This window comes from Entelurus aequoreus, linkage group LG25 (genome assembly GCF_033978785.1).
Source record: "Entelurus aequoreus isolate RoL-2023_Sb linkage group LG25, RoL_Eaeq_v1.1, whole genome shotgun sequence".
NCBI lineage: Eukaryota > Metazoa > Chordata > Actinopteri > Syngnathiformes > Syngnathidae > Entelurus > Entelurus aequoreus.
Genome location: NC_084755.1, coordinates 16035089 through 16054208, shown reverse-complemented (window position 1 = coordinate 16054208; position 19120 = coordinate 16035089). Strand labels below are relative to the sequence as shown.

Genomic DNA, 19120 nt, shown 5'->3' with positions numbered 1-19120 from the left:
CTGAGAAGCTGGACAGGACAAAAAAAAAAATAATAATAATAATTTTTTTTTTTTTTTTAATTTTATTTGTGGCGGATGTAATTCTTTCGTGGCGGGCCACCACAAATAAATGAATGTGTGGGAAACACTGGTATTTCATATTTCTGTGTTCACAATTCATATTATATTGATACAATTATCATCATTCCATCCTGAAAATACAACTAAGAACATGAAATAAATAGGCACTCTTTACTTTTACCATTTGCACATATTCTGTATTTATGGCTTAAATGTTGTATAATAGTAGGCATGTGTGAACAGGCCATTGGGAGCATCCTTGGTGCCCCACGGGCTGATTGGTTGTTGTCCTGAACTGTGTAATGTTTCTTTGTCGGACTGAAGAGTAGGAGTTTTTTTTAAACTTAATATTTATTGGAACTTTTATAAGGAACAAATATACATACACTGTCATGATCCGTGGCCGGATCATGTTTTATTTAGCTCTGTTAGTTTTAGACTCCCTTAGTTCCTGTTTTGTGCACCTCTGGGTATGTTTTGGTTTCTATGGGGATTAATTGGGTTCACCTGCCTCTGGTTAGTGGTCGGCACGCTCACCTGCAGTCGACCACTAATCAGAGAGCTATTTATTCACGTTGCTCGCCACACTCGGTCTAGCTTCATTGTTTGCGAATGCAACAGTTACGTTGGGTATTCCTTGTTTTCTACGCTTTGATTCCTGTGCTAAGTCTCGCCTTAGCTTCCCGTGTGGTGGGCACACTTTTGTTGTTTGCTTGTATTTTGGTAAGTTGGATGATTTATGAGGAATAAATCATATCCTACCTTCACGCTTTCGTCCGGAGTTGTCCGTTCTGCATCTGGGAGGAACGACCCCGCAGTAAGCTGCAACCCCCACGTGACATACACTTCATTGAAACAAATATATAGGTAACTTTATAGGTATTTAAACCTAAAAAAAATAATAAAGGAAGGATAATTGCATTTTGTTTATATATAAAGAAATAAAAAAACTATTAAAAACAAATAATAATATAAAAATAATTAATGCTTGTTAGAGCTTACATATTTTTTTTTACTTTTCCAGTAGGCTATTGATCACCTAAATTTTTTTTTTTTTTTTACAAAAAATAGGTATGATGAATGTTTTTCTATATGTCAACCATCTTTATTTGAATAGGTCTTCCCTCAGATATAGTATATGAGTCATTTTCTCCATTGTCCATATTTCATTGATAATGTCCAGCCATAGTTTCTTTGTCGGAGGTTCAAGTTTGACCCAGCATCATGTGATGGTGTCACGGCTGGTTACACCAGGCCGTGCCTGTATGTTGGGTTTTGTTAGTGTTCTCCGGTGTTTTGTGTTCATTCCTGTCCTATGCTTTTATTATGGCGGCTCTTCCGGTTTTGTTGGTGTTTTCCCGTGGCTGCTTCACTTCTGTCGCAGAGCATTTCCCCTCACCAGTTTTTTGTTTGCAATCAAGACGATTTCAGTTGATCCATTTTCTACCTTCGTTGTCGGACATTGATGATGCTGTTATCTGTTCACTGGTGACTACAGACAATTTTTTTCCTTGTTACGCTCCTACTATGTGGACGCCGTCTGCTCCACTTTTCCTGTGAGTGTTTTTGTGTCTTTCATAGTCTGGCCGTTTGGAGCACTTCCCTTCTGCTCTCGCCTTTTGTTTTTTGCCTCTTTAATTAATAAATACCCCTTTTTATCTCACGTTCCTACCTCGTTCATCTGCATCCCTACAATCGCTACAACCTCCGGCGTCTCCCATGACGCACCGTTTGTCAGCACTTGAACAGATGGCTTTCTTTGTGGCTGTTAAAAGTATCTTAACCAAATAATGATCTTCTGTTTTGACATTTCTACAAAAAACTTTATGATTTAGTTTTCATTGTAATTTGTATCGCTTTAATTAGGACACCCCCATATCTCCAACCAGCAGCTCGCCAGGTGATTTTGAGTAGCTCACCAAAGGGTCAAAGAATATTTACTTAAATTCTTAGTGTTTGTATAACTGTTCAATTTGTACAACTGTGCAATATGCCTCCGTTTGATATTAAATCACCACAAAATATCACAAAGACATTAGCCACGGATGGGCAAAATGTATTTAATCTGATTAGAATTCAGATGACATTGTTACTGTGTCCATGACATGCGTTTTAAAGCATCACCTCTAAAATTAGAATACTTTATCTTGACATGCACAGCAGAAACCATAAACCAAAGTAGTGCATTTCTGCTTGTCCGATGTTTTTTATTTATCAATTTTCTTTCTCTTTGCTACTTTTGTTTTACCTCTCTTTTGCCCTCCATGTTGTGATATGTATGGGTTGCCATAGTTTCTGTAGTCGCAGACATTACGACATTGTTTGTACGTGCCTCAGTTAACACTTGGAGTAGCTGTAACACAGCTCGTTGAGGCGACAACCGGATCCCTCCTTTTTATGTCAAATGGATTATACTTATTATACTTATGTAGCGCTTTTCTACTTTCAAGGAACTCAAAGTGCTTTCCTGATTCACCCATTTATACACACAGTCACACACTGGTGACGGGAGCTGCCATGCAAGGTGCTAACCATTAGGAGTAAGGGTGAAGTGTCTTGGCCAGGGACACAACGGACATGACTAGGATGGTGGTAGCTGGAATCGAACCTGGAACCCTCTATAGTTGCATATAATATCCACACATACAAAGTCTCTAAGGCTGAAGCGTATTAGAAAGTATTCAGTAAAAAACGTGTCCCCATCATTCAACTTACTGCGTCATGCCCTTAACAAATTATTGTGGCCACTAGGTGTGGCCAAAAAACAAATTACCATTAGATTTCAAAAGCATAAATCTGTCATAAGTTAAAAAATGGATGGATGTAGAGTTAGTCATTTTCATACATACCAACTTTTTCTAACAACAAAGTATGCATTAAGATTCAGCTGATATTGTATCTGATTAATATCAGTATCGGACAATCCTCAAGGCTCTAATATCGCTATTCTATTGGAAGTGAAAAAGTTGTATCAGGACACTCCTAGTTGTGGATACCAACATGTTGTTAATGTTGACAAAACAATCATATTCCTCTTATTTTAGGTTGAAATAAGCTATAGAAATGAATGTAACACAAATAAGTAGCTCTCTGTGATTTTCATTTTGTAAAAGTATGCAAAAATACAAACAATAAAAAAATAAAAAATACAGTTATTATTGAATTTTAAGAATCAGCTGGCTGCTGTGGAATGTTGATGTTTCTTATGTGGCGCAACTTCCTGCATGCCTTTCCGTCTTAGCCATCTAAACCACCCGTTTTCACACCAACCATGCAGAAACACCTTTATTTCTTGCCATTTTTTTTTTCATTTGAACTGTCCCTGTACTCAACACATACACTTCAAAAGTTTTGTGGTAGTGCCTTTGATTGCTGGAATGCATTTTTGGACTTTCTTTCCACACTGCGGGTCAAAATGCTAGCCAATTTATTTTCCAACTTTACCGCCATGTTGAGTAAGTGACTTTGTACAGCAGGGACTCTCAGCCACATGAAACACACAGAAATCACAGACTTTCCCCCACTTTAACTCTGTGTAGATCATTAATTGCTTAATTGGAGCAGATCATGAAAGTTGCAGCACATATTATACATATTGGTTGCACTCCCTAATGGTCTGATAGAGTTGCAACTTTCACTGCCAGTGTTGACATTCAATTGGAGTGGTGTGAACTATTCAAGTTTCCAGTTACAGAGCTGTTTTATGTCCGCCACTAACTTTAAAGGCGGCATGATTTTGCTAGATTTCAAGAGTCTGTCATTCTGAGATTTTTAACGTAATACAGAGCAGGTATAACTATGATAGGGAATTGGGAGTACATTTCACCGTATTCGCAGCATCACTCACTGCACTGTACTGCATGAAAAAGCCCAATTGCGATTTTCCGATAGATTTACACGCACTTTCCAAACATCCATTTCTGCAATTTTTTAGCTTTTATGAAGCATGAGGGACAAAACTTGTGAAACAAGTTTGCGCTGGTACAAATGGAAGCCGAGAAATTTCAGCATCACTCCCCATAATTTGCAATTTAATGGTCTAAATCAGTGATTTGGCACAGTGAGACTCCCCTCAGAAAATTTCAAGTGGTTTGGGCCTCCTCTTGACCCTCCCCAAAAAAAATTCTGGAGAATACAGTCATCCCTCGTTTTTTGCGGTTGATTAGGACTTGACAATACTGCAAAGTAGGATTATTATTAATAAATCGAATATTTTCAAAGTTTGAGGATAAAAAAAGTTGTTTAACGACCTTCTAAATACGTTTTTTGAACCTTATTAGAGCTATTTTGACAATAAATGACACCCATAAAGCCACCTTTACACTTGTTTCACCCAATATAGTAGCCTTGAGTCTGTTCTATTGTAGGAGGCTCCTCCAAGCGCCATTGCTATGGCCGTCGCCCGGCTACTACAACACGGCCATGACATGGAAATACTTCGTCACACTCTGGGTAATTACTCTACTCTAAATTAGAACTGGGCTTTCATGTGTGAAACCAACCGCATGTGATGTTCTGCAAAAACTTGGTCAACTTGACACTCGCAAGCTACGCTAGTTAGCTTTGTTGTTAGCATTTTGTGTCACCATAGCATGTCTGCATTCTCCTTTTACATTGTTCCAGCCAAAGCTGTGTTATTGATGTCGAGGATGAAGTGCATCAAAAGAGTTAATCTCCATTTTGGCCGGACAGCTGTTGGTAGTCTCTGTAAGCCTGAAGTGCTGAGGCATATGGTCGATGGCACTTCCAGCTTTTGTCGTTTGACGTCGCTTGTGTCAAAAGCTCGCCAATTTGGAGATGTCAATGTATTTGTAATCAGTGTATGTTTTACTCATTATGTATTATTCTTACTCATCTTTCTTTTTTGTAACATGCTCAGTGAATAGGTGTACTTTTGCAGTTATTTCCCCATAGTTCTGCAGAATAACTCAGATATGGTAACACTGCGAGCAGTAGTGAATATGGAGTGATTATAGGTCCAAAATATATTTTGCTTTAATCATTATTGATGTATTTCTTGCCACTTTATGTTGTATATTTTTAAATGAGATTTTCGGTTAATTTTTTCATGTATTATTACACCCATTATTTGGTTTCTTACAATGTCTACTCCGTCTATTTCTATTTGTGTCTGACTTTCTATTCTACTGTTACCAAATAGCATTATTTTAGTTTTTCTGCGATTCAAGTCTGTTTTTGTCTCTTTAATCTGTTCATTTCTTCGGTCATTATTTGTATTAGCTTTTGTGTTTTCTGTCCTGAACAAAACACAGACAATGTGTCATAGGTTTACTAGAGCAAGACACTTTGGTTGGTGGCTCTCCAGACTTGACGGCAAACGTTCACTTCATATACTTGCCTTCTTTACGGGTTGTGGGCAGCACCTCGATGCTGAACAACAGGGCATTGTTACCCTTCGAAAAACTAACGAGAAAGCACCACAAACACATATCATCAGCTCACATTTGGTAGCAATCATGGCGCCCTGTAGTCACATGAATGCCTCATTGAGGAGATTGCCTGAAACCAGGTTGGCCATACTCTGTCCGTACACAACTCTGGACAGCGGCAGAGCCGTGTGTAGAGAGAGTATGGCCAATTATTTAGGAGATCCTCTGGCCATACCCTCTCTGATTGATCAAAAGCCCCTAACGTGACTACAGGGCGCCATTTTGCTGCCAACTTTGAAACCGAGTTGGCCATACTCTCTCTATACATGGCTCTGGACAACAGTAATCAACAGCGCCTCTGCTGGTTGGAGCCAAATAATGCACTCAATTTTGCCCCAGTTGCTTTAAGTTCAGTTTCAGTAAATAATTCTTAATGATGAATATATGTATTAATTATGTTTATCTCGACTGTCTATGTACACTGCTTTTACATTTACTAGTCTATTATGATTATAATGGACTAGTGTTGTCCCGATACTAATATATTGGTACCGGTACCAAAATGTATTTCGGTACTTTTCTGTAATTTTCTAAATAAAGGGGACCACATAAAATGTCATTATTGTCTTTATTTTGACAAAAAAATTAGGGTACATTAAACATTTTTCTTATTGCAAGTTTGTCCTTAAATAAAATAGTGAACATACAACTTGTCTTTTAGTAGTAAGTAAACAAACAAAGACTCCTAATTAGTCTGCTGACGTATGCAGTAACATATTGTGTCATTTATCATTCTATTATTTTGTCAAAATTATTATGAATTATTCATCTACTTGTTCATTTACTGTTAATATCTGCTTATTTTCTGTTTCAACATGTTCTTTCTACACCTCTGTTAAAATGTAATAATGACTTATTCTACTGTTGTTAGATATTTTACATTAGTTTTGGATGATACCACACATTTGGGTATCAAAGTAGTTACAGGATCAGACATTGGTCATATTCAAAGTCCTCATGTGTCCAGGGACATATTTCCTGAGTTTATAAACATAATATACATTTTTAAAAAATGTAAGAAGATTTTGTGATGCTAAAAAATATCAATGTAATCATAGTAGTATCGATTATCAATCAATCAATGTCAATCAATGTTTATTTATATAGCCCTAAATCACAAGTGTCTCAAAGGGCTGTACAAGCCACAACGACATCCTCGGTACAGAGCCCACATTAGATACGCTCCTGTACTTTGTATCAAAACAGTTGATGGTAGGTGTAGATCCAATTGCGTTTGTTTATATTGTAGCGTCCTGGAAGATTTGTTTCTGCAGGGAATTCTAGGAATTTGATCTGTAGTGTTTATGTTGTGTTGCGGTGCAAATATTCTCCCCAAATGTGTTTGTTATTGTTGTTTAGTGTGGTTTCACTATATGGCACATGTTTATGACAGTGTTGGTGTGACATGCATGGCTGTTGAGTAAATATGCTCTTCATTCACTTGTGTGTGGTGTGTTTAAAGTTATGATGTTTGTGTTAATTGTTAATGATCGGAAATAATTAAATCTTGTTAAGTTAAAGTTAAAGTGCCAATGATTGTCACACACACACCAAGTGTGGCGAAATTATTCTCTGCATTTGACCCATCACCCTTGATCACCCCCTGGTAGGTGAGGGGAGCAGTGGGCAGCAGCGGTCTTGACTTTGCCAATTATTACAACTTTTAACACATCCGTTCGTATGACTCCGGTGTGTAGTGAAGCATGTTTAGCTATCACTCGTCCTACTGGGATGATACTTGGAATAAACGTACTTGATTTGTCTCCACGGACACAAGTATTAGTGATTTAGAAGTAGCTAAAACACTGTCGACTGCGGATAGATGTTAGCCGCTAGCTAGCTAGCCTTGTCATAAAGCAGTGGTTCTCAACGTTTTTTCAGTGATGTACCCCCTGTGAACATTTTTTTAATTCAAGTACCCCCTAATCAGAGCAAAGCATTTTTGCTTGGAAAAAAGAGATAAAGTAAAATACAGCACTATGTCATCAGTTTCTGATTTATTAAATTGTATAACAGTGCAAAATATTGCTCATTTGTTGTGGTCTTTCTTGAACTATTTGGAAAAAAGATATAAAAATAACTAAAAACTTAAATATAAATATAAATATATATATATATATATATATATATATATATATATATATATATATATATATATATATATATATATATATATATATATATATATATATATATATATATATATATATATATATATATAAAGATATATATATAAATAAAGATTTCTACACATAGAAGTAATCATCAACTTAAAGTGCCCTCTTTGGGGATTGTAATAGAGATCCATCTGGATTCATGAACTTAATTCTAAACCTTTCTTCACAAAAAAAGAAATCTTTAACATCAATATTTATGGAACATGTCCAAAAAAATCTAGCTGCCAACACTGAATATTGCATTGTTGCATTTCTTTTCACAGTTCTTTTTGACAGACATTTTAAAAAAATCTCACGTACCCCTTGGCATACCTTCAAGTACCCCCAGGGGTACGCGTACCCCCATTTGAGAACCACTGTCATAAAGCACCTCTTCCTGAGGGCATTTGAGTGTTATAACTTTACCTTTATCTTTAGTTTTTAAGCCAAAATGTGTCCGTTCTCCCTTTTCTGTCTGCTTGTAAGTACTCCGTGATTGTGCACTGCGGAACATGCTCGTCTGCATGACACGACGTGACGACGACGGGTGGGGGACCGGTACTTGTTAGAGGCGGTATACTACCGAATATGATTCATTAGTATCGCGGTACTATACTAATACTGGTATACCGTACAACCCTCTAATAGACCTCAGCATATCCGTATGTGTTTTGCTTACACTGCCATGACATATATTCAAACCAAAAGAGACAACAACAAAAAATAATATATCTAACCTCAGCGACTAGAGCAATATAGCTGGTTTTGTCTTCTCCAAAAGATCTCCAGCGGTGATATGCTCTTGAGCAGGACAACAGTAGCAGGAAGTGGTTAGTGCTCAAACAAAATGCACACACTTTGATCATTTTGCTCCGCTCTTTGATGCGGCCACTCTGGAGGGAGCCAATAGTGATGTTTAATTGATTATGTAGAATGACCAAGCTGGCTTTGCTCTTATATCATCCCCCACCGCCGCCCACTTTCTTTTCTGCTCTGCTCGCTCCAAAAAGGAGATGGTTGCATGCCATATTGCCCCATTCCCTTTCTTCTTCTAAAACAAATAAAGACGTCAAACATCAAAGCTGTGCTCGGTTAATGAAAGACCTCAAATATTTTCCATTATGTTTGACATGGTTTCGGGTTTCGCCAGTCAAAGGAATAAAAACAGGCCCGAATAAAATTATGTCGTTCTTTTGTTATTGTTGTTGTTGTTGCTCAGACTAAGCGGGCCACACTCAAGTTCTGTGATCTTTATGGCTCTAAGTATTCAAAGGTATTCGTCTCAGACACTGACACCACCGCCCACTCCCCCCAACTCATCTTACTGTCCTTTTCGAAGCTCCTCGTTATGATATCCATCCAGAGTTTGAAACAACAATCTGTCAGAGGATAAGTTCACTTTGAAGTCGATGTCAGTCAGTTTGCTTTCTCTTTCGGGCCAGACCGCTGCCCCCTGACCCGTGGTGATTGCTTCCGTGGCGTAGCCGAGCCGAGATAACTGTAAATGCAGGCCTTTGATATGCACTTGAGAGCATGAGGTCCAGACAGAAGGGGAAACAACAGTGATGCTTTAGGCATGGACAGGGGTATGTGTTTTGCACACACAAGGAAGCGGAACGACAAAGATCAAGGATACACAGGCGTGACTTCCTAAAGAAAAGCTATAAAAACGATATTTAAACCACACAGTGAAATTTGAGATTCAAGCAAGGCTGGTACCAAGCTCATGTTTGGGTTTGCCGGAACTTTCATATTTTATCTTTCCATTCATTTTCTAAAACACCGATCCTGTTCTGGGTCATGACGAGGGCTGGAACTCATCCTAGCTTACTAAGGGCAAAAGACGGACTACACCCTGAACAGGTTGCAAGTCAGTTGCAGGGATACAATGAGTGGAAATTGACATCGCAATCAAAAGTTTACATACACTTGTAAAGAACATATTGTCATGGCTGTCTTGAGTTTCCAATAATTTCTACAACTCTTATTTTTTTGTGATTGAGTGATTGGAGCACATACTTGTTGGTCACAAAAAACATTCATGAAGTTTGCTTCTTTTATGAATTTATTATGGGTCTACTGAAAATGTGACCAAATCTGCTGGGTCAAAAGTATACATACAGCAATGTTAATATTTGGTTACATGTCCCTTGGCAAGTTTCACTGCAATAAGGCGCTTTTGGTAGCCATCCACAAGCTTCTGGCAAGCTTCTGGTTGAATTTTTGACCACTCCTCTTGACAAAATTGGTGCAGTTCAGCTAAATTTGTTGGTTTTCTGACATGAACTTGTTTCTTCAGCATTGTCCACACGTTTAAGTCAAGAGTTTGGTAAGGCCATTCTAAAACCTTAATGCTAGCCTGATTTAGCCATTCCTTTACCACTTTTGACGTGTAATTGGGGTCATTGTCCTGATGGAACACCCAACTGCGCCCAAACCCAACCTCTGGGCTGATGATTTTCGGTTGTCCTGAAGAATTTGGAGGTAATCGTCCTTTTTCATTGTCCCATTTACTCTCTGTAAAGCACCAGTTCCATTGGCAGCAAAACCGGCCCAGAGCATAATACTACCACCACCATGCTTGACGGTAGGCTTGGTGTTCCTGGGATTAAAGGCCTCACCTTTTCTCCTCCAAACATATTGCTGGGTATTGTGGCCAAACAGCTACATTTTTGTTTCATCTGACCACAGAACTTTCCTCCAGAAGGTCTTATCTTTGTCCATGTGATGTCAGATGAAAAAATAACAGTTGTAGAAATTATTGGAAACTCAAGGCAGCCATGACATTGTGTTCTTTACAAGTGTATATAAACTTTTGATCACGACTGTAAATATGTACAAAAGTACATACAGTCCAGTGGCGGCTGCTCGTGTTTCCAGTAGGGGAAGTTAATTTTCAGCTACCGTACTTTCTAAACACGAGTAGTCTCCATAAACAGATAAAGGATATACAAATGCTAGATTTAACAAATAAAATGTTGCTTAAAGGATTGTAGGATTTTTAAAATCAGCTCAGAACAAAGGAATGAAACTTGAAAAATGATTTGCTTTGCTGTCAATGAAAAAGGGATTCAGCCTCAGACATATCATCCAATCATCATGCAGAAGCTGCAGCGTCCAGGGAGCCGAGGCCAATTCCACTTTCCTTACACTTCCAGAGACGCTTAAGGCCTGATTTACTAAGATCCCAATACCTCACGACAAACAGCGTGTGCAATCTATAAAATAGCATGTACTAGGGTTGTTCCGATACCAATATTTTGGTACCGGTACCAAAATGTATTTTAATAATTGTTGATACTTTTTTAAATAAAAAGGACCACAAAAACATTTCCTTATTGGCTTTATTTTAACAGAAAAGCTTATGATACATTAAACTTATGTTTCTTTTTGCAATCAAAGAATGATTTTGGCATTACAAAGGTATGAATAAGTAAACATTCTCGACAACTTCTCTTTTAGTAGTAAGTAAACAAAAAAAGGCTCCTAATTGGCCGCTGACAGATGCAGTAACATTGTGTAATTTCTGGTTGGATTATTTTGTCAAAATTATGAGGGACAAGCGGTAAAACATGGATTATTCATGTACTTGTTCATTTACTGTTAATATCTGCTTACTTTCTGTCCTATCATGTTCTATCTACACTTCTGTTAAAATGTAATAATCACTTATTCTACTGTTTTTTTACACTTTACATAATTTTGGGTAATACTACAAATTTGTATCCAATACTAAGTAGTTATAGGGTCATACATTGGTCATATTTAAAGTTTTCCTGTATCCACAGACGTATTTCATGGGTTTATAAACAATAAAAAAGACAAAAGATTTTGTGATAATAAAAAGTATTGACGTAATCATTGTCGTATCGACTATATACGGCTCTTATACTTGGTATCTTTACAGTCGATGTCTGTGTATGTAGACCCACCCATGGCATTTGTTTACATTCAGGAGTGCTAGCTTGCTGTTAGTAGTTAGCTATTGTATCCTACAGTGTGTAGTGAAGCATGTGAGCTATTCTTCGTCCTGCAGGGATGATACTTGTAAGAAACTTACTTTATTTGTCGTCATGGAGGCGAGGATTAGTTGGCTTACAGCTAACTAGAGCAAGAGCTAAGCACCTCTTGCAGGGTGGCGCTTCAGTGTTTATAGATTCAACTTCATGGTTAGGCCAAAACATACTTGCCAACCTTGAGACCTCTCCTTCTCTGTCACAATTTTTCTAACCATGCTGAACACCCTCTCTGATGATGCATTGCTGTGTGGCACGCACAAAAGTGCTTTCATCAAATGCACGAGAGTGTGGAATCTTCCATCTCTCCCTAGCATGGCCCAAAACCGGTCAATCCTTGCTTCCTGGGGAAGATCTTCCCTGGCAAGCAATTGGTACTCCAGTACTTGTACCCGGAGGCTGGTCAGGTCCAATCGCAGCTGCGGCAGACTTTTTTTTTTTGGGGCGTGGCCTCCAGCTCCGGCTGAATACCGGGAGTTTGTCGGGAGAAAATCTCTGTCGGGAGGTTGTCGGGAGAGGCGCTGAATATCGGGATTCTCCCGCTAAAAACGAGAGGGTTGGCAAGTATGGGCCAAAATGTGTCCATTCTTCTTTTTCTTTCTCCACGCCATTTCTGTCACACCTGGGTGAAGTCTGGTCTGGGTTTCGTCTGGTTTCATGTTTTGTCATTTCCTGTTTTATTTTGAAATGCTGACTCTCCCTCTCATTTCAGGTCACTTGCCCTTCCTCCTGTTTCCCTGGTCTGACGTCTTTCCTGATTGCCTGATTGCGCCCACCTGTGTCACCCTCCCTCATGTGTATAAATGTCTCATCCTCCTTCTGTCCTGTGCCAGAGTGTTTCGTATCGTCTTGTGCGTACCTCCAGCGTACCTTGCCACAGTCTTGTCTTCAGCCATTTCCACGTTTTGTTTGTACTTTTGATCCACGGGAGATTCTTTGTTTGTAACCTTTTGTCAGGTAAGATTAGCTTCTTAGCATTGCCTCCGTTGGAGCGCCTTTTTTGTATTTGTTAGTTTTTGTTCTTTAGCCCCTTTTCCCTCCATAGCCGGAGTGTTTTGAGTTGTTAATATTTTTGTTAGTTTAGTAGTCAGGTTAGATCTGTTTTGATAGCCTGTTTTGTTTCTCCCGTTTTGGACCCCTCCCCTTCTGAGAATAAACAACTGTTTTCAGTAATCCTGCATCTGTGTCCAGAGTCCTAGTCGGGTCTTGACAATTTCTGTGTGCGTTGCCTAACATGCGCCTCTGCTCGTTTTACCAGCAATGTCACAACGTGACGACTACGCGCCGTCAAGTCCGGAAAAAAAAAGCACAGTTTTATTTTTGTTTTCCGTTTTTAATTCATTATTACCGTATTACTTTATTAGTATAGATATACCGTACAACACTAGCGTGTACTATTAGTGTGCGTGTTGCGTGCGATCTACTAAGACTGTGTGTACAATTGTAAAGTGGTGCAGACCACCTTATTGAAATGAGGATTTTGCATGTACTGTATGGGGCATCACAACAGAGACACTCTATTTTACCGCACATCCATGTTATCATGCTCCTACACATAAATGTGGCGTTTTGCTATGTTTTCAAAAAAGCAGGAGTCACACCACTTTTTGTGGGCATTTCAGAAGCAGTTGTGCAGCGCATCTACATTGGCACCACTTTTCTCTCCTTTTTTCTTTTACTGCTGAAGGTGTATTGGAGGAAGGCTGCAATACTGTACTCAAGATGAAAAAATGCTGACTTTAAGAATGTCATGATCCATGGTCCGGATCATGTTTTTGTTATGTTCTGTTAGTTTGGACTCTTTTAGTTCCTTTTTGACACCTGAGTTTGTTTTAGTTACCATGGCTACTTATGATTTTCACCTGCCTCTGGTGTTCGGAACGCGCACCTGCTTCTAATCAGAGGACTATTTAAGCCTGCCTTTGCCAGTCAGTCGTCCTGGCGTCATTATTGGTTTCATGTAGGGCTGCAACAACTAATCGATTAAAATCGATTATAAAAATAGTTGGCGATTAATTTAGTCTTCGATTCGTTGGATCTATGCTATGCGCATGCGCAGAGGCTACTTTTTTTTTTAAAATATAAACCTTTATATATATATATTTTATTATAAACTGCAACATTTACAAACAGCTGAGAAACAATAATCAAAATAAGTATGGTGCCAGTATGCTGAGTTTTTTTCAATAAAATACTGTAAAGGATAGAAATGTAGATTGTCTCTTTTATTCGATTATTAATCGATTAATCAAAGTAATAATCGACAGATTAATCGATTGTCAAATTAGTTGTTAGTTGCAGCCCTAGTTTCATGCCACAGTTTTGTGTTTGTTCTATGCCATAGTTAATGCTAGTTGTTTCATGCCACAGTTTCGTGTTTGTTTCATGCCACAGTTTTGTGAGGTTCATGTCTATAGTTTCATGTCCTAAGTTTTTGCCTTAGATTCCGCATGCGATAGGCACGCTTGCCTTTGGGTTGTTTTCTGTTTTGTACCTCGTTGATTGTTTCTTAAAATTAAATCATGTTCCTACCTGCAAGTCCTGTCCGGTGTCGTCCGTTTGCCTTCCTGGGAGAACGACCCCACAGTAAGCGAAAACCACGTTGTGACAAAGAAGTTTTCATCATACGGGATACATGTTCGTAATATATATTCGACAAACCCTGTTTCCATAAGAGTTGGGAAATTGTGTTAGATGTAAATATAAACGGAATACAATGATTTGCAAATACTTTTCAACCCATATTCAATTGAATGCACTACAAAGACAAGATATTTGATGTTCAAACTCATAAACTTTTTTTTTTTTTGCAAATAATAATTAACTTAGAACTTCATGGCTGCAACACGTGCCGAAGTAGTTGGGAAAGATCATGTTCACCACTGTGTTACACGGCCTTTCCTTTTAACAACACTCAGTAAACGTTTGGGAACTGAGGAGACACATTTATTAAGCTTCTCAGGTGGAATTATTTCCCATTCTTGCTTGATGTACAGCTTAAGTTGTTCAACAGTCCGGGGGTCTCCGTTGTGGTATTTTAGGCTTCATAATGCGCCACACATTTTCAATGAGAGACAGGTCTGGACTACACGCAGGCCAGTCTAGTACCCGCACTCTTTTACTATGAAGCTACGTTGATGTAACACGTGGCTTGGCATTGTCTCGCTGAAATAAGCAGCGGCGTTCTTGGTAACGTTGCTTGGATGGCAACATATGTTGCTCCAAAACCTGTATGTACCTTTCAACATTAATGGCGCCTTCACAGATGTGTAAATTACCCATGTCTTGGGCACTAATACACCCCCATACCATCACAGATGCTGGCTTTTCAACTTTGCGCCTATAACAATCCGGATGGTTCTTTTCCTCTTTGGTCCGGAGGACACGACGTCCACAGTTTCCAAAAAAAATTTGCAATGTGGACTCGTCAGACCACAGAACACTTTTCCACTTTGTATCAGTCCATCTTAGATGAGCTCAGGCCCAGCGAAGCCGACAGCGTTTCTGGGTGTTGTTGATAAACGGTTTTCGCCTTGCATAGGAGAGTTTTAACTTGCACTTACAGATGTAGCGACCAACTGTAGTTACTGACAGTGGGTTTCTGAAGTGTTCCTGAGCCCATGTGGTGATATCCTTTACACACTGATGTCGCTTGTTGATGCAGTACAGCCTGAGGGATTGAAGTTCATGGCCTTAGCTGCTTACGTGCAGTGATTTCTCCAGATTCTCTGAACCCTTTGATGATATTACGGACCGTAGATGGTGAAATCCCTAAATTCCTTGCAATAGCTGGTTGAGAAAAGTTTTTCTTAAACTGTTCAACAATTTGCTCACGCATTTGTTGACAAAGTGGTGACCCTCGCTTCATTCTTGTTTGTGAATGACTGAGTATTTCATGGAATCTACTTTTATACCCAATCATGGCACCCACCTGTGCATTCAATTGAATATGGGTTGAAAAGGATTTTCAAATCATTGTATTCCGTTTATATTTACATCTAACACAATTTCCCAACTCATATGGAAACGGGGTTTGTATATTAAAAAATGAAAGTCATTTAAAAAATATTAAATGTCACCAAAATGCATTAATAGGATTTGTTCTAATCAGCCCCCTAAGTGATCTAGCAGCCATGAAATTATAAAAGGATGTTGCTGAATAGATGATGTGTCTAGTAGTTTTTATTTCTGATTGCCCAAATATTTTGAAACGTACACGTAGGATGGACGATTCTCTGACCATCGTGTGCTTTTGCAGCGTGAGCACTCCTCTCTCAAAGTCGTGTGATGAACTGTGTCAGTTTGCGCGTCATTTTTAAACGAGCTAAACAAAACGCAAAATAGTGCTCCCAAAACGGTGATGAGTGTTGATACATCACATTGCTCATGCAATATAATATTCTTACATTTTCTCCTCCCAGTAATGTGCCCGTTTTGATGTCGGAGCGTATATTCCAATGGTGGTCGTGTGTTTGAAAAAGACGTTGTAGGAATGCCCCCAACTATGTTCAACCAATCAGCGTTCGACATCACAGCCCACCCCCGAAAAGGTTCCTAGTCGCTTGGAAAAGTCCCACCTTGCTAGGAGGATCACCGAAAGGTTCCTGAAGAACTAAATGTATCCGGGTAGTTTTTGGTGAAAACATAGGGCAACTTTATTTACCCAGCTAAGTGGGAAAGTTCCTGAAAAAGTTCCTGCAGTGGGCCTAATGTTGTATATATAATGTCAAAATGTTGGCCCTCTCCTCTTTACTGCCTGTTCTGACTTGTTAGTGTGAATTGCTTGTGGAAAACAGAATTTGACATTTGACACATCCATCAGTGATTGGATCGTGGATAGGTCTGTTTTGATGTTCAGTCCGTTTATTCTTTTCCCGCCGCCAATGCCTTTTTTTTTTTTCTTCCTGTGGACGTTCTTTCATCTTTTGAATAAGCATTTAGTCCAATGTGACAGTCCATTTTCATCCAGATGTCCAGATGGCATCTGCAAAAATGCACGCATATTATCCATTCTCACATGCAAACGTAAACAAATGTAAATACAAAAGCTGCACAAGCTGATGAACTCTTGTGTCACAGAGCTATTGTAATTTATGCTTTGTTGAAAGCCAGAGTGAGTTTTATTCTTCCGAGTAGGCCATTAATGGCCGACACTTTGACACTAGTACCAAGGGAATGACTGTTAACATGCTGCGCTAAACAAGACCGGAGACTAATGCGCTCTCATGTGAGGCACAAATGAAGATGAGCAGATGAGAGGTTTTGACGGGGACTCAGTCTTTCTTCTCCACCCAAATTATGGCCTTTCTTTTTTCACTCTGTACTCCCAGTTGGTTGCGGTGTTATTTTCTTTCTGCTTTTTGGGAGAAAAGACGAGCACAGTGCTGGACTGAATGTTTAACTGGAGCTCAGAATAGTAAACACAAAGCCTTGTAATTTGCAAGATGCTTTTGTCATCCTCGAGCTTAACATTTCTCTTTCAGCGCAGATTGAGCGCCACATATGAGAAGCGAGAATCAAAGGAAGCTGTGGAATGCATCAGGCCAAAGATGAACAAATGCATGAGGCTGGCTTGGCCTGATTGCTGGCTGCTTGTGCAAACTGTCATAAAGGTCTCTGCTGTTTTTGCATGAATGGGACAAGATCTCCTCGATACACTCCATACGCTGGGATTTAGTCAATAAGATTTATGCATCAGTCAGTATTAGGTCTTGAAAAAAAAAATCACATTAATAATAAGGTTTGGACACCAGGGGTGTCCAAACTTTTTCCAGCAAGGGCCGCATACAGAAAAGTTGAAGGCTCTCGGGGCCACTTTGTACTTTTTTGTACATTCAAGACCCGAAAACCTCTTAAATGCCAGTTATTATTAGTTTTTTTTATTTTGCATGATTTCCTGTCCAGCGCTCTTATTTTTTGTTCCACGTCCTTTTTTCCTCCATTTGCCAGCTGAGCGCTGGCGCCATCACCTGTCGCTGGTTGCCAATCAGGATGCTTTTGGGGATAGGATTATTTTGCTTTGTACCTCAACGTTGTATCTTTGCACTTCATACGTCTCTTTTCCATTTGTGCACCTGCCTTTCTCTGGTAAAGAAGACTTATTTTCTGCACTTGCCTGCCGTCTCTGCACACCGGAGTGCCTAACGTAACAAAAACTAATACAATGTAGTTGAATCAATTATTCTCATGATTTAATTAAATATTAGTATGATTATTACATTATAAGGCTTAGCACACTCAAAATCTTACCATTACCATTCTTTTCTGCACTTGCCAGCCGTCTCTGCATCCCAGAGTGCCTACATAAAACAAAACGTAACAAAAAACTAGTACAATGTAGTTCAATCAATTATTCATCTTATAATTAGTCTTTATCAATACTTATTATTATTTAGCTTTCGCAAACTCTAAATCTTACCATATCTTGCAAGATATGTATACATATGTTCATCAAACACCATGTAAAAGACGCACAGGTTAACAGCAATTTTGGTTTTCAGGTGCTATTTTGGGGGAATTTGATCTGGTTCCATTTTTCCTAAGCACAAATTGTATTTTGCCGGTGTCGCGGGCCAATTAAAAACGAGCTGCGGGCCGCAAATGGCCCCCGGGCCACACTTTGGACACCCCTGGTCTACACTAAGCCGGATAACCCCTTAAACAAATAATTATTTAGCCGAAGCCCCATTTCAGCCACACTAATCTATCGTTTAAGGTCCCTTTCCTCTGACAATTTTTTACACGGGTAAGTGCGCCGTGTATTTCTTGAATCTCCGGCTCTTAGCTTTGCAGATAGATAGATAGTACTTTATTGATTCCTTCAGGAGAGTTGGGACGGTATAGCTCGGTTGGTAGAGCGGCCGTGCCAGCAACTTGAGGGTTGCAGGTTCGATCCCCACTTCCGCCATCCTAGTCACTGCCGTTGTGTCCTTGGGCAAGACACTTTACCCACCTGCTCCCAGTGCCACCCACACTGGTTTAAATGTAACTTAGATATTGGGTTTCACAATGTAAAGCGCTTCGAGTCACTTGAGAAAAAGCGCTATATAAATGTAATTCACTTCACTTCACTTCACAGTTCCCTGTATGGACTCATTGATCGTTTACAAACTGAATTCGGAGAGGAAGTGAATTCAGAAAGACCGCGCCTCACACAGGAAGTGGCGTCAGAAAGAACGCGCCACAGTCTTAAACGACCTTTGTGTGTGTGTGGACAAGGATAAGGTTAGGTGGGATTTACCCTGGATAACCTATATATATATTTTATTTATTTATTTATATATATATATATATATATATATATATATATATATATATATATATATATATATATATATATATATATATATATATATATATATATATATATATATATAAATAAAATGTAGTAACAGACACGTTCATAACAATATGTAATATGTTCAATGTTTTTTATTTG

The 19120-nt window shown here is 38.9% G+C and overlaps 1 long non-coding RNA gene across 2 annotated transcripts in view; it reads left to right on the top strand.

The window, feature by feature from the left end:
- LOC133642997 (uncharacterized) overlaps nt 1–14248 on the top strand; it is a 76569-nt gene extending 62321 nt beyond the window's left edge. Inside the window, exon 3 of one of the 2 annotated variants that reach the window (XR_009824630.1) lies at nt 12395–14248. This is a non-coding gene — a long non-coding RNA (uncharacterized LOC133642997). Of the gene's footprint in view, nt 1–4427; nt 4513–12394 lie in introns of those variants that run through there. The other variant, XR_009824629.1, reaches the window with a different exon arrangement.
- Nucleotides 14249–19120: the final 4872 nt, after the last annotated feature.